Source organism: Gorilla gorilla, chromosome 3 (assembly GCF_029281585.2).
Source record: "Gorilla gorilla gorilla isolate KB3781 chromosome 3, NHGRI_mGorGor1-v2.1_pri, whole genome shotgun sequence".
Taxonomy (NCBI): Eukaryota; Metazoa; Chordata; class Mammalia; order Primates; family Hominidae; genus Gorilla; species Gorilla gorilla.
In genome coordinates this window covers 166298094-166313977 of record NC_073227.2, presented here as the reverse complement: position 1 = coordinate 166313977, position 15884 = coordinate 166298094, and positions in this window count along the sequence as shown.

Sequence of the window (15884 nt, the reverse complement as noted above, 5' to 3'; positions counted from 1 at the left end):
CATTCAAGTTTTTGTATTCTAGAGAACCTCTTCTTAATACAAGTTCCCGAAACTCACACTTAAGTATGACAAGAAGAATCTCTTCTTTAATCCCATTATATCGAGCCATTAGTTTATCCTATTAACAAGATTATATGAGTAATAATAGTTCTGATCCTAATGCTGATGGTCAAGGTATAATCACGATAGTAAAATAATTACTAATTATAACCAAAAAAGGAATATAAATTCAACTTACTCTAAATTCTATAGGAAAGATCAATTTAGCTTTTTGTATTCTATTAATTTCTGTAGCAGCTTTTTTTCCTCCATGAAATTAGAGTTAAAGAAGAGAGATAAGTATTGCCAAATCAAGAAATTAGCTTTTCTTCCCCAAGGAAAGTTAATCCCTTGAAAAGTCTTCCAGGGCCTGGCGCAACAGCTCATGCGCATAATCATAGCATTTTGGGAGGCGGAGGTGGGAGGATGGCTTGAGTCCAGGAGTTCAAGACCAGCCTGGGCAACATAGAGAGACCCTGTCTCTACAAAAAATAATTTAAAAATTAGGCAGACATGATGGCACATGCCTGTAGTCCCAGCTACTCGGGAGGCTAAGGTAGGAAGATCACTTGATCACTTGGGCCCAGGAGGTCGAGGCTACAGTGAGCAATGATTCATAATTGCACCACTGTACTCTAGCCTGGGTGACAAAATGAGACATCTCAAAAAAAAAAAGAAAAGAAAAAAAAGGAAAAGTCTTCCAGTCTCCAGTAAAAGCTCTAACCCTTTGAGGAGCTCATTTAGGTTGGGTAGAGCAAATCCAATGAGGTGATGACAGAGGAGCTAGCTGAAATGCTGAGCTCAGGCCATTGCAATTTCACGTTTTTAAGTATCCCTGTTTTGAAAGGAAATGTATTCTTTTCCTCCATTTCTACTTCACTTTAAAAAAATTCTTTTAAAAAATGAACACAAATTTGGGAAACCAATGAATCATAAATATGAATGAAATCTCTAAAGGGCGTCTAGCCTATTTTCCTGCTTCTGAGTAAAAGTCTAACTTAAAATATATCTCCAGGGAAGGCTTTTCCCTAAACTCCTCCAAATTAGGGTAGGTACCTCCAGTATACCCTTTCACACTATATTGTATTTATCCTTCAAAGCACTTACCACAAACGAACTCAAATAATTATGTGGATTTGTTTAAGATGGCTAACTAAACTCCTCACTCACCTCTCTTCCCTTCCAAAATCATAACAACATGATGAAAGAAATATGGCAATACAAATAAATCCATAACATGAAAGGTACCAATAGACTAGAAGAGTATGGAATTTCTAGAAGATTTAATCCAGCTAGAAGAAACCCTATAAACTTTCCTACTGAAGAATAGGACTAAACTCTGATTCAAAGTAGCTGGGGCTAGCAGGAAACTGAGTCTAAGAGGCAGCCAGCATGTAACGAAGGGTCTAGGGAATAACTGCATCAGCTTGCAACTCTCAGAACTGCTGACTTGGCCTCAGCCCTGGGGTAAAGCCATGAATCCACTTTCAAATAGCCAAATAAAATTAATATTCTGTTAAGTAAGACTCCCAGTGTGAGCTCTGAGACTACAGAGTTTAGGCAATAACCCCTATAACTGACAACGAGCTTGAGGGACAGGGAGCTCCCACATGCAGAAAACCAGGTTCCAGATGCCCTGAAGAACAGAGCTCATTTGGCCACACTCAGTACTCCTGGCCCTCCCCTTCCTTCAATCACCATTGCTGGATCCTGTGACGGGAAGTCATATTCACTGACAGGAGATCAAGTGTCTTCAGAGACACATCAGCCAATCTAGGCCTCTTTTACAAGTAGTTACAAACAATAGAAAACTACCAAACATTGAAATAAAACCAAATTATTTCATTGTGTGGTATCATTTTATTTCACTGAATTAACCTCTGAGAAAATAGGATTAATACAGGAAATGAAAGATAATTTTTAAAGTATATAATTTATTATCCCAAGAGAATATCACACTCATTAAAACAGAAGAGATTGCTGTGAGAAAGAATCAATTACAGTTCTCGGAAACAAGAAATTTGATTAACTAAATTTAAATGTTTCAATATTTTGGAAAAATATTAAACATAAAAATTTCTCGTGACTACTAGCGATGTTGAACATCTTTTTATTTTTTTTTTGATTATTTAGACTTCCATTTCTATGAAATATCTGTTCATAGTTTTTGCTCACTTTTTCCTCTTAGGTCATTGCAATTTTTCTTATTGATTTGTGAGTTCTCTTTATATATTCTGTATATTGTTATACACCAGGCAGATAGTTTCTTTCAGCCTGCCACCTGCCTTTTAACTGTCTTTAAGTGTCTTTCAACCTATAGAAATTTAAATTTTTTATAGAGGGTAATCTGTAATTATTTTCCTAAAAGCTCACAAGCTCTAATTTTGCATAGAAATGTTTTCTCCAGCCCCAATACAATAACAAATCTTCTTCTGATATAATTATAAACATTTGCTGGGCGCGGTGGCTCACACCTGTAATCCAGCACTTTGGGAGGCTGAGGCAGGGAGATCTCCTGAGGTCAGGAGTTTGAGACTAGTTTTGCCAACATGGTGAAACCCCGTCTCTACTAAAAATACAAAAATTAGCTGGGCGTGGTGGCACACGCCTGTAATCTCAGCCACTCAGGAGGCTGAGGCAGGAGAATTGCTTGAAACCATGAGGCGGAGGTTGCAGTGTACCAAGACTATGCCACTGCACTCTAGTCTGGGAGACAGAGTGAGACTCCATCTCAAAAAAAAAAGATTATAAATATTAAAACCATCTAACCTTTCTATATTTCAGTTTCCTAATTTGTAAAATTGAGATAACTTCCTTGCAAGGTTGTTGTGGAATGAATGAGACAATGCACATAAAATGTATGATATACAATAGGCACTCAAAACAGACTTAGATGATGTAGTCTTATTACAGGGATAAGAAAAGTGAGAACAGTGAAAGAAAGGGACCTGGCCAAGATCAGATACAAACAAAAATATAACCTCCCAAGTCATAGATTCAGAGCAACAAGACTAAATGATTTCTCTTTAGCCTCTTTTATGGCCTGGATAGGTCTTTACCACTACTTTATAGTTTAAAAAAAAAAAAAAGAAAAAAGTACATAGATACCTTGTAAATAGCTTATCCATCCCCAAATCAGCAAGGGAAGATTGTTGCACATGTTGAGATTTCACTTTATTGCTCTCTTCTCTTCCACCACTTGCTTGACTCAGCATAGCATGGCTATGGCTTCATCTTTCCCTCTCCTCACCTTGTCCTTCTCACCCCCTGCTTTTGCTTTAAATCTATCAGTCCACATGCCATGTCCCTGAAGCCTGGGACATTGATGGTCATGTCACCAATGAAGGCACCAGGACTGCCAAACTCCGTAGGGAAGAAGGAGCACTTTTGATTTTCCTGACTCCCACCATTTCCCCATATTCACCAAGTCCTGCCATGCTAATTCCTAAGGCTCTCAATCTCATTTTCTTTCTTGTACGTTGCTTCAGCAGCTTCCTTGCCTCCCAGCCTCACATATACTCCATTCTGTTGTCCTAATGATATTCCTAAAGTATAATTGGATTATGTCACTTTTTATTTAAAACCCTTCAACACTATGTCATTCACAAGTTGTTTGGCACTAGGAAAATATTTACCTTCATTGAGTCCATTTCTCCATTTGAAGAATAGGCATAATAATGGTGACCCCATTAATTTTAATATGAAATTAGAGTAGCTTAGCTTGGCCTATAAATTCCTGCATGGTCTCCAGCTTCATCCCTGGCCATTCCCCATCTTACATTTTTTGGTCCAGTCATCTTAATCCTCTTTCTATTTCTAGAACACAACATGCTCACTGTTACTCTATCATTTTGCACATGCTGTTCCCTCTGTTTGGAATAATAATCTTCTCCCTAATCCCAGGGCCCTTCCATCCACCTTTATTGACTAACTCTTGTTAATACATCAATGTTTAGCCTTCTCCTGAAGTATGTTTCTGACACATAGTTATTATTGAATGAATAACAAATATGAAGCATCTACTCTGGTTAATCATTTTATGTACAGTATATCATTTAACCCTCATGAAATTCCTATAAGGTAGATATCATTATTCCCATCATTGTGGAAGTTGAAAGCAAGGCATCAAGAGGTTGAGACACATGTCTAAGTTGATACAGTTATAAGAGGCAGAACTGGCATCTGAATCCAGGTCTTTCTGACTCTAAAGGCCAAGTTTGCAGAGGATCAAGCAGGACATGAAAGATGAGGTAATACTAAAATCAAATCTTAATCAGAAAGCTTTCAAGAATAAGGCCCTCTCCTGCAGAGTCTGCATAGGTTTTCAGAAGCAGCACAATATCTTTAAAGGCTAGCTTTTTCACCAAGTCCTGAAGAAAGAAGCCAAGGACCCACACAGCAGTGGGCTCTCTTGGCCAGCAAAGAGACGTGGCAACCTGTGATTTATATATATATATATATATATTTTTTTTTTTTTTTTTTTAATTCGCAGTTCCTGGCTTATACCTCCCATTGCCCTTGTTACAGTCCTTTGTTATAATGTTGGGGCACTTTAGGCCTCAGGACCAGCTCTCAGGAAACAGAATTTCTCCCTCTCACCTTCTCCTGTCTTCCTTTTACTTGCCTATGGCGGGACTCTAATCTGACTGTGGGCTAAAAGATCCTCACTTCAGAGAGAGTCCTGCCCCATACTCTGGAGGAAGGAATGCTACAGAGAGAGGCCAAGAAGAATCTGAACAGACAGGCCTTGCTGAGTTTAAATCATATGCTTTTTGTCCAATCACATTTCTGCATGGTTGTCAATCATGCCTGCACAATGAAGTTGCCATAAAAACCCAAAAGGGCAGAGTTAGAGAGCTTCCAGAGAGCCGAACATGTGTAGGTTCGTGGAGGGTGGTACACCAAGAAAAGGCATGGCAGTTCCACGCCCCTTCCCCAATACTTCACGCTATGCATTTCTTCATCTGCCTCCTTTGCAATATCCTTTATAATAAACTGGTAAACATAAGTGTTCCCCTGAGTTCCGTGAGCCACCCTAGCAAATTATTGAGATCCAAAGAGAGGATTGTGGGAACCCCAGCTTGAAGCCAGTTGATCAGAAGTTCTAGAGGTTCAGACTTGCAACTGGTATCTGAAGGTGAGGGCAGTTTTGGGGTCTGAGCCCCAAACCTGTGGGATCTGACATTAGATTCAGGTAGATAGTGTTGTAATTAAATTAGAGAACATTAAGTTGGTGTCTGCTGCAGAAGTGACCGTATACTTGGTGGTGGGAAAAAACCCCGCACACATATTTGGTCATATATGTCTTCTGTGTTAATGATTGTTGTGGCATGAGATCACAGGGGAAAATATTTCCTGAGTTTTTCCCAAACATGACCATTCTAGACAGCCCTCCCGGAGGAGCACTTTTGTCCCATGACGTCTCCATGCATAAGAAATTAGGAATTAGGCTGGGTGCAGTGGCTCACGCCTGTAATCCCAGCACTTTGGGAGGCCGAGGAGGGCAGATCACAAAGTCAAGAGATCAAGACCATCCTGGCTAACACAGTGAAACCCCATCTCTACTAAAAACACAAAAATTAGCTAGGCATAGTGGCACATGCCTGTAATCCCAGCTACTCAGGAGGCTGAGGCAGGAGAATTGCTTGAACCCCGGAGGCAGAGGTTGCAGTGAGCCAAGATCATGCCACTGCACTCCAGCCTGGTGACAGAGCAAGGCTCTGTCTCCGAAAAAATAAAAAAAAAATTAGGAATTAGAGGGTTATTTTCAGACTATTAGATTTCCCTTTGTGTTCGTCCTTTTTCATGCTGCTAATAAAGACATACCCAAGACTGAGCAATTTACAAAAGAAAGCCTCACAATCATGACTGAAGGCAAGGAGGAGCAAGTCACATCTTAAGTGGAAGGCAGCAGGCAAAAAATGAGAGCTTGTGCAGGGGAATGCCTCTTTTTAAAACCGTCAGATCTCATAAGACTTATTCACTATCACGAGAACAGCATGGGAAAGACTTGCTCCCATGGTTCAATTTCCTCCCACCAGGTCTCTCCCAAAACATATGGGAATTCAAGATGAGATTTGGGTGGGGACACAGCCAAATCATGTCACCTTCTTTCTACACTATGAAGTGTAGTGCATTTCTTAAAAAATGTCTCTCTTTTTTAAAAAGACACTTCCACTTTTTTAAAAAGGACTTCCATCCTGATATATACAAGTTTACAAGAAAAATCATACTATTAGAGTAGAAACAATTTAAATATAAAGGATAATCTACTTAAACATCGATTTTTAGAGCTTAGGACAATCTTATTTGTAGTCATAGCAAATTAAAATACATTATTTTAGTGTGCCATACATGGTCATAGATTATAGGTGCAGAAATAAAAATATGGTAAAATATGGATCTTTCTATTTTCAAAATATCTGAGTTTCCTTTTTCTTTGTTCATCATAAGAAAATGATTTACAAATAATTGCATGCTTGTGGTACTGTTAAAGTCTGCTGGAAGGTTTTTTGAGTGGTCTGTTAATGGTATATACATAATGATTCTATAATGATTTATAGCTAATAATTCCATAATGGTTTTTCCTCAAACAATTCTGACTTCACATAAGGAAGAAGGTAACTTCCTCTGAAGATTAGTGTAGTGATGAACAGAGGGCCAAAGAGAAGGTTAGAAGCAACAATTGTGTGCAATAATGATGGATATGGTGGGAACATAAGAACTGAAAGTGAGGCACTCAAAATATAATGGATAGATATATTGTTAAGTAAAAAAAGCAGAAAGAGCAATGGACAGAATATACTACTGTGTGTGTGTGTGTGTGTGTGTGTGTGTGTGTGTGTGTGTGTGTGTGTGTATGAAAGAGAGAGACAGAGAGAAATGTCTCTGGAAAGACAGGAAACTAGTTGCCTCTTAAAAATGGGATTAGAAATACTGGGTTGAGGGAAGTGGTCAAGAGTTAGTAAAGGCTTCTGCTCCTACCATGTGAGACACCTGCTCCCCCTTCACCTTCCACCATGAATGTAAGCTTCCTGAAACCCTCACCAGAGGCAGATACTGGCACTATGCGTCCTGTCCGTGAGCCAATTAAACCTCTTTCTTCTTTTTTTTTTTTTGAGACAGAGTCTCGCTCTGTCACCCAGGCTGGAGTGCAGTGGCACAATCTTGGCTCACTGCAACCTCCACCTCCCGGGTTCAAGCAATTCTCCTGCTTCAGCCTCCTGAGTAGCTGAGACTACAGGCACCCACCACCACGCCCAGATAATTTTTGTATTTTTAGTAGAGACGGGGTTTCACCATGTTGGCCAGACTGGTCTCGAACTCCTGACCTCAGGTGATCTACCCACCTCGTCCTCCCAAAGTGCCGGGATTACAGGTGGGAACCACTATGCCCAGCTGTAAACCTGTTTTCTTTATAAATCACCCAGTCTCAGGTATTTCTTCATAGCAATGCAAGAACAGCCAAATACAGAAAATTTGCTCTGAGAAGTGGGGTATTGCTATAAAGATACCTGAAAATGTGGAAATGACTTTGGAACTGGGTAACAGGCAGAGGTTTGAAGAGTTTAGAGAGCTCAGAAGAAGACAAGAAGATGAGGGAACGTTTGGAACATCTTAGAGACGGGTAAAATGATTGCGACCAAAATACTGATAAGTGACTTGGACAATGAAGTCCAGTCTGATCAGGTCTCAGATGAAAGCGAGGAACTTACTGGAAGCTGGCATAAAGGAAACCCTTGTTGTACCTTAGCAAAAAGCTTGGCTGTATTGTGTCAATGTCCTAGAGAACTGTGGAAGTTTGAACTTGAGAGTGATAACCTAGGGTATCCGGTGGATGAAATTTCTTTGTTTTTTTGTTTTGTTTTGGAGATGGAGTCTCACCCTGTCACCCAGGCTGGAGTGCAATAGCACAGTCTCGGCTCACTGCAACCTCTGCCTCCCAGATTCAAGTGATTCTCCTGCCTCAGCCTCCTGAGTAGCTGGGATTACAGGCACACACTCCACGCCCGCCTAATTTTTGTATTTTTAGTAGAGACGGAGTCTCACCATGTTGGCCAGGCTGGTCTCAAACTCCTGACCGCATGATCCACCCACCTCAGCCTCCCAAAGTGCTGGGATCACAGGCATGAGCCACCACGCCCAGCCCGAAATTTCCAATCAAAGTGTTCAAGAGTTAGCGTGGCTGTTTCTAATGACCTACATTCAGATGCAGGAGCAAACAAATAACTTAAGGTTGGAAGTTATATTTAAACAGGAAGCAGAACATAAAAGTCTGGAAAATTTTCAGTCAGGCCATGTGACAGAGAAAGAAAAAGCATTATCTGGAGAGGAATTCAAGTAGGCTGCAGGGCAACTACTTGCTAGAGAGATTTGCATAACTAAAAAGGAGGCAAGTGCTGATAGCCAAGACAATGGGAAAAAGACCTTGAAGGCATTTCAGAGATTTCTGCAGCAGCCCCTCCCATCATAGGCCTAGAGGCCTAGGAGAAAAGAATTGTTTAGTGGGTGAGGCCCAGGGCCCCACTGTTCTGAGCAGCCTGGGGACACTGGTACCTGCATACCTGCCTCCCTGCTGCTCCAGCTCCAGCTCCAGCTGCAGCTCAAAGGGGCCCAGTTACTGCTCAGACCTCCACTCTGGAGGGCACAAATCACAGGCCTTGGAGGCTTCCATGTAGTGTTAAGCTTGTAGGTGCACAGAGTGAAGGAGACTTGGCAGCCTTATCTAGATCTCAGAGGATGTATGAGAAACCCTGGGTGCCCAGGCAGAAGCTTGCTGCAGGAGTGGAGCCCTGATAGAGAACCCCTACTAGGGCAGTGCAGAGGGGAAATGTGGGGTTGTAAGCCCCACACAGAGTCCCTACCAGAGCACTGCCTAGCGGAGCTGTGGGAAAGGGGCTGCTATCCTCCAGATCCCCTAGAATGATAAAGCCACCAGCAGCTTGCATCCTGAGCCTGGAAAAGCCACAGGCACTCAAGCCCAACCTGTGACAGCAACTGCAGGGGCTGCATCCTACAAAGTCACAGAAGTGGAGCTTCCCAAGACCCTGGGAGCCCAACCCTTGTACCAGTGTGCCCTGGTTGCAGGATATAGAAGTCATCAAAGGAGACAATTTTGGAGCTTTAAGATTTAATGACTGCCCTCCCCTGGGTTTCAGACTTGCATGGGGCCTGTAGCCCCTTTCTTTTGGCCAATTTCTCCTTTTTGTAATGAGAATGTTCACCCCATACTTGTACCCCCCTTGTATCTTGGAAGTAAATAACTTGTTTTGATTTTACAGGCTTATAGGTGGAAGTAGATGAGTCTCAGATGAGACTTTGGACTCTAACTTGGGACTTTTGAGTTAATGCTGAAATGGGTTAAGACTTTGGGGGACAATTTGGAAGGCATGATTGTATTCTGCAATATGAGAAGGGAACGAGATTTTGGGGAAACGAGGGGTGGCATAATATAGTATGGATATTTGGTCCTCATTCAAATCTCATGTTGAAATGTAAACCCAATGTTGGAGGTGGGGTCTAGTGGGAGATGTTTGGGTCATGGAGGCAGCTCTCTCATGGCTTGGTACTGTCCCCATGATAGTGAGTGAGTTCTCATGAGATCTGGTTGTTTAAAAGCACCTACTCCCACCTCTTGTTCTCATTCCCACCATGTGACATGCCTGCTCCATCTTTGCCTTCCAGAGGCCTTCACCAGAAGCAGAAGCCAGGACTATGCTTCCTGTACAGCCTACAGAACCGTGAGCCAATTAAACTTTTCTTTATTTAAAAAAAAAAGTATGAGTGGACTTTTTTGTTCTGTACTTTTTGTGTGTGTGCATGTGTTTTTGCTGGTTTTTTTTGGTTTTGGTTTTGGTGTTTTTTTTGTTTTGTTTTGTTTTTTTTTGGCATGTATTTTCATTTCAAAACAAAACAAGAATGCATGAAGTTGCCCAGAAATGCTAGGCTCAGGTGATTGGGGCACATTCAAGTTTAGCCAAGCCATACTGGGTGCAGCCTCTCAGAAACTGGCCTGAAATAGATATACAACTTATATTAAATTAATGGTTAACCAATTTTATTGTGCTCTGCCTGGAGAAAGCCTGATGGCCAATCTGAGAGCCAAGGAAAGAGTAGTGGGACAACTGAAACATAGATGAGCACTATGGAGCCAAGGAAAGTGAGAGATGGACATCAAGAATGTATCTCCATTCAGATACTGGGTACCCAAGTAAGTGTAACTCTTGGTCTCTGTAAGGTCTTTCTCCAGCAGTAGAAGAAGGCATTTTAGACTATGATAGTGATTGACATAATCCATTTGACTCTACTTGCTTTGATAGCAAGTTTCTAATTATTATTTGGCTTCCCATGTGTATTATCCACATAGAAAATATGTCCCAATAGAGAAAATTTTTGCAATCTACCCATCTGACAAAGGGCTAGTACCCAGAATCTACAAAGAACTTAAACAAATTTACAGGAAAAAAATCAAACAACCCCATCAAAAAGTGGGCAAAGGATATCAACAGACAACTTCTCAAAAGAAGACATTTATGCAGCCAACAGACACATGAAAAAATGCTCGTCATCACTGGCCATCAGAGAAATGCAAATCAAAACCATAATGGGATACCATCTCACACCAGTTAGAATGGCAATCATTAAAAAGTCAGGAAACAACAGATGCTGGAGAGGATGTGGAGAAATAGGAATGCTTTTACACTGTTGGTGAGAGTGTAAACCAGTTCAACCATTGTGGAAGACAGTGGGGCAGTTCCTCAAGGATCTAGAACTAGAAATATCATTTGACCCAGCCATCCCATTACTGGGTATATACCCAAAGGATTATAAATCATGCTACTATAAAGACACATGCACACGTATGTTTATTGCGGCACTATTAACAATAGCAAAGACTTGGAACCAACCCAAATGTCCATCAATGGTAGACTGGATTAAGAAAATGTGGCACATACACACCATGGAATACTATGCAGCCATAAAAAAGGATGAGTTCATGTCCTTTGTAGGGACATGGATGAAGCTGGAAACCATCATTCTGAGCAAACTATCACAAGGACAGAAAACCAAACATGGCATCTTCTTACTCATAGGTGGGAATTGAACAATGAGAACACTTGGACACAGGGCGGGAAACATCACACACTGGGGCCTGTCGTGGGGTGGGGGAATGGGAGAGGCATAGCACTGGGAGAAATACCTAATGTAAATGACAAGTTAATGGGTGCAGCAAACCAACGTGGCACATGTATACATATGTAACAAACCTGCACGTTGTGCACATGTACCCTAGAGCTTAAAGTATAAAAAAAGAAAGAAAGAAAAGAAAATACATCCCAATCAGCCAAGGGAGGGTTAGGGGTGATTCCAGTCCACCTTGAATTCAAATTTGTTACTGTATTTAAATAAATAAATAATGAAGTCCTTTGTACGTAGACAAGACAATATTTCTGAAAGAGGAGTTTTTTGTTTCCCAGCATTTTCTTCACTCTACTAAGACACCTAAACCAATAGGTATTAACCGGCTTAGGAAAGATATGTAATAGCAGAAAAGAGAGGAAAAAATGGAAACTCTTTTTAGCTTTGTCTTTTGAAATTTAGCTCCTTAGAGTAACACAAAGGATCATGACAACATTCTTGAACAGTATGAGCAGACCTTTTCTATCAGCCTCCCTTACCAACTACAAACAGATTCTCCATATCTGGGGGGAAAAAGGTTAAAGGGGAAGTGATAACGGTATGATACCAGTGTGTCTGGGAGAGTCTGCCTGTCAGGCCTCTGACCCCAAGCTAAGCCATCATATTCCCTGTGACCTGCAAGTATACATCCAGATGGCCTGAAGCAACTGAAGATCCATAAAAGAAGTGAAAATAACCTTAACTGATGACATTCCACCATTGTGATTTGTTCCTGCCCCACCCTAACTGATATGATATTCTCTCCTGCCGTTAAGAAGGTACTTTGTAATATTCTCCCCTGCCCTTAAGAAGGTACTTTGTGATATTATCCCTGCCTTTGAGAATGTACTTTGTACACCTATCCCAAACCTATAAGAATTAATGATAATCCCACCACCCTTTGCTGACTCCTTTTTTGGACGCAGCCTGCCTGTACCCAGGTGAAATAAACAGCCTTGTTCTCACACAAAGTCTGTTTGGTGGTCTCTTCACATGGACACGCGTGACATTTGGTGCCGAAACCTGGGACAGGAGGACTCCTTCAGGAGACCAGTCCCCTGTCCTCGCCCTCACTCCTTGAGGAGATCCACCTATGACCTCAGGTCCTCAGACAAATGAGCCCAAGGAACATGTCACCAATTTCAAATCAGTAAGCGGTCTTTTCACTCTCTTCTCCAGCCTCTCTCGCTACCCTTGAATCTCCCTGTCCTTCCAATTCCAGTTCTTTTTTCCTCTCTAGTAGAAACAAAGGAGACACATTTTATCCGTGGACCCAAAACTCCGGCGCTGGTCACAGACTCGGGAAGACAGTCTTCCCTTGGTGTTTAATCACTGCAGGGACACCTGCCTGATTATTCACCCACACTCCATTGGTGTCTGATCACTGCAGGGATGCCTGCCTTGGTCATTCACCCACATTCCCTTGGTGGCAAGTCAATTGCGGGGATGCCTGCTTTGGCTGCTCACCCACATTGCAGCCCAGGGCCACTCACCCACCTTCTCTGTGTCTCTACCTTTCTCATTAAACTTGCCTCCTTCACTGTGGGCAACCTTCCACCCTCCATTCCCCCTTCTCCCTTAGCCTGTGTTCTCAAGAACTTAAAACCTCTTCAGCTCACACCTGACCTAAAACCTAATTGACTTATTTCTTCTGCAACACTGCTTGACCCCAATACAAACTCGATAATGGTTCCAAATGGCCAGAAAATGGCACTTTCAATTTCTCCATCCTATAAGATCTAGATAATTCTTGTCGTAAACTGGGCAAACGGTCAGAGGTGCCTGATGTCTAGGCATTCTTTTACACATCGGTCCCTTCCTAATCTTTGCTCCCAATGCGACTCATTCCAAATCTTTCTTCTTTTTCTCCTCTCTGTTCCTTCAGTCTCCACCCCAAGCTCTGAGTCGTTTGAATCCTCCTTTTCTATGAACACATCTGACCTCTTCCCTCCTCCCCAGGCTGCTCCTCGCCAGGCTGAGCGAGGTCCCAATTCTTCCTCAGCCTCCGCTCTCCCACTCTATAATCCTTCTGTAACCTCCCCTTCTCACACCTGGTCTGGCTTACAGTTTCATTCAGCGACTAGCCCTCCCCAATGTGCCCAACAATTTCCTCTTAAAGAGGTGGATGGAGCTAAAGGCATAGTCATGGTTAATGCTCCTTTTTTCTATCAGACCTTTCCCAAATCAGTTAGCATTTAGGCTCTTTATCATCAAATATAAAAACCCAGCCCAGTTCATGGCCCATTTGGCAACAACTCTTAGACGCTTTACCGCCCTAGACCCAGAGGGGCCAGAAGGCTATCTTATTCTCAGTATGCATTTTATTACCCAATCCACTCCCGACATTAGAAAAAGCTCCAAAAATTAGATTCTGGCCCTCAAACCCCACAACAGGACTTAATTAACCTCACCTTCAAGGTGTACAATAATAGAAAACAGTTGCAATTACTTGCCTCCACTGTGAGAGAAATCCCAGCCACATCTCCAGCACACAAGAACTTCAAAATGCCTAAACCGCAGTGGCCAGGCATTCCTCCAGGACCTCCTCCCCCAAGATCTTGCTTCAAGTTCCAAAAATCTGGCCACTGGGCCAAGGAATGCCTTCAGCCCATGATTCCTCCTAAGCCATGTTCCATCTGTATGGGACCCCACTGGAAATTGGACTGTCCAACTTGCCCAGCAGCCACTCCCAGAGCCCCTAGATCTCTGGCCCAAGGCTCTCTGACTGACTCCTTCCCAGATCTTCTCAGCTTAAGAAGACTGATGCTGCCTGATTGTCTCAGAGGCCCCCTGGGCCATCACGGACGCTGAGTTTTGGGTAACTCTCACAGTGGAGAGTAAGTCGTCCCCTTCTTATCAATACGGAGGCTACCCACTCCACATTACCTTCTTTTCAAGGGCTTGTTTCCCTGTCCTCCATAACTGTTGTGGGTATTGATGGCCAGGCTTCTAAACCTCTTAAAACTCCCCAATTCTGGTGCCAACTTGGGCAACATTGTTTTATGTACTCCTTTTTAGTTATCCCCACCTGCCCAGCTCCCTTATTAGGTCGAGGCATTTTAACTAAATTATCTGCTTCACTGACTATTCCTAGGCTACCGCCATACCTCATTGCCGCCCTTCGCGTTGCCTTAACTTGGGCCCTCACTCTTGCAAAGAGACTACACATCAATATTTATACTGACTCTAAATATGCCTTCCATATCCTGCACCACCATGCTGTTAAATGGGCAGAAAGAAATTTCCTCACTACACAAGAGTCCTCCATCATTAATGCCTCCTTAATAAAAACTCTTCTTAAAGCTGCTTTACTTCCAAAGGAAGTTGGAGTCATTCACTGCAAAGGCCATCAAAAGGCATCAGATCCCATTGCTCAGGGCAATGCTTATGGTGATGAGGTGGCTAAAGAAGCAGCTAGCATTCCAACTTCTGTCCCTCATGGCCAGTTTTTCTCCTTCTCATTGGTCACTCCTATTTACTCTCCCACTGAAGTTCCCACCTATCAATCCATCTCCACTCAAGGCAGATGGCTCTTAGACCAATATATATATATATATCCTTCCAGCCTCATAGGCCCATTCTATTCTGTCATCATTTCACATCCTCTTCCATGTAGGTTACAAGCCATTAGCCCACCTCTTAAAACCTCTCATTTCCTTTCCATCGTGAAAATCTATTCCCAATCCGCTACTCTTGACTCCCTTTTGGAGTGGATAGATGATCTTTGCTGACAGGGCACACTCCAACACTTTTACCCTGATGAAGTCCTTTTTTTTTACTTTTATACTCACTCTTATTCTTGTTCCCATTCTTATGCCACCCTCTACCTCTCCCCAGCTATCTCCACCACACTATCAATCTCACTCACTCTCTCCTAGCCGTTTCTAATCATTCTTTAACAAACAATTGCTGGCTTTGCATTTCTCTTTCCTCCAAAATTGTCGAGGCCCCGACTTACTCACTGCTTAAAAAAAGGGGGACTCTGTATATTTTTTAATGAAGAGTGTTGTTTTTATCTTAATCAATATGGCCGGTATATGACAACATAAAAAAACTGAAAGAGCCCAAAAACTCGCCAGCCAAGCAAATAATTATGCCGAAACCGCTTGGACACTCTCTAATTGGATGTCCTGGGTCCTCCCAATTCTTAGTCCCTTAATATCTATTTTTCTCCTTCTTTTATTTGGACCTTGTGTCTTCTGTTTAGTTTCTCAATTCATACAAAACCGCATCCAGGCCATCACCAACCATTCTATATGACAAATGCTCCTTCTAACAACTCCACAATATCACCCCTTACCCCAAAATCTTTCTTCAGTTTAATCTCTCCCACTCTAGGTTCCCATGCTGCTCCTAATCCCGCTCAAAGCAGCCCTGAGAAACATTGCCCATTATCTCTCCATACCACACCCCAAAATTTTCACTGCCCCAACACTTCACCACTATTTTGTTTTGTTTTGCTTATTAATATAAGAAGACAGGAATGTCAGGCCTCTGAGCCCAAGCTAAGCCATCATATTCTCTGTGACCTACACGTATACATCCAGATGGCCTGAAGCAACTGAAGATCCACGAAAGTGAAAATAGCTTTAACTGATGACATTCCACCATTGTGATTTGTTCCTGCCCCACCCTAACTGATACGATATATTCTCCCCTGCCCTTAA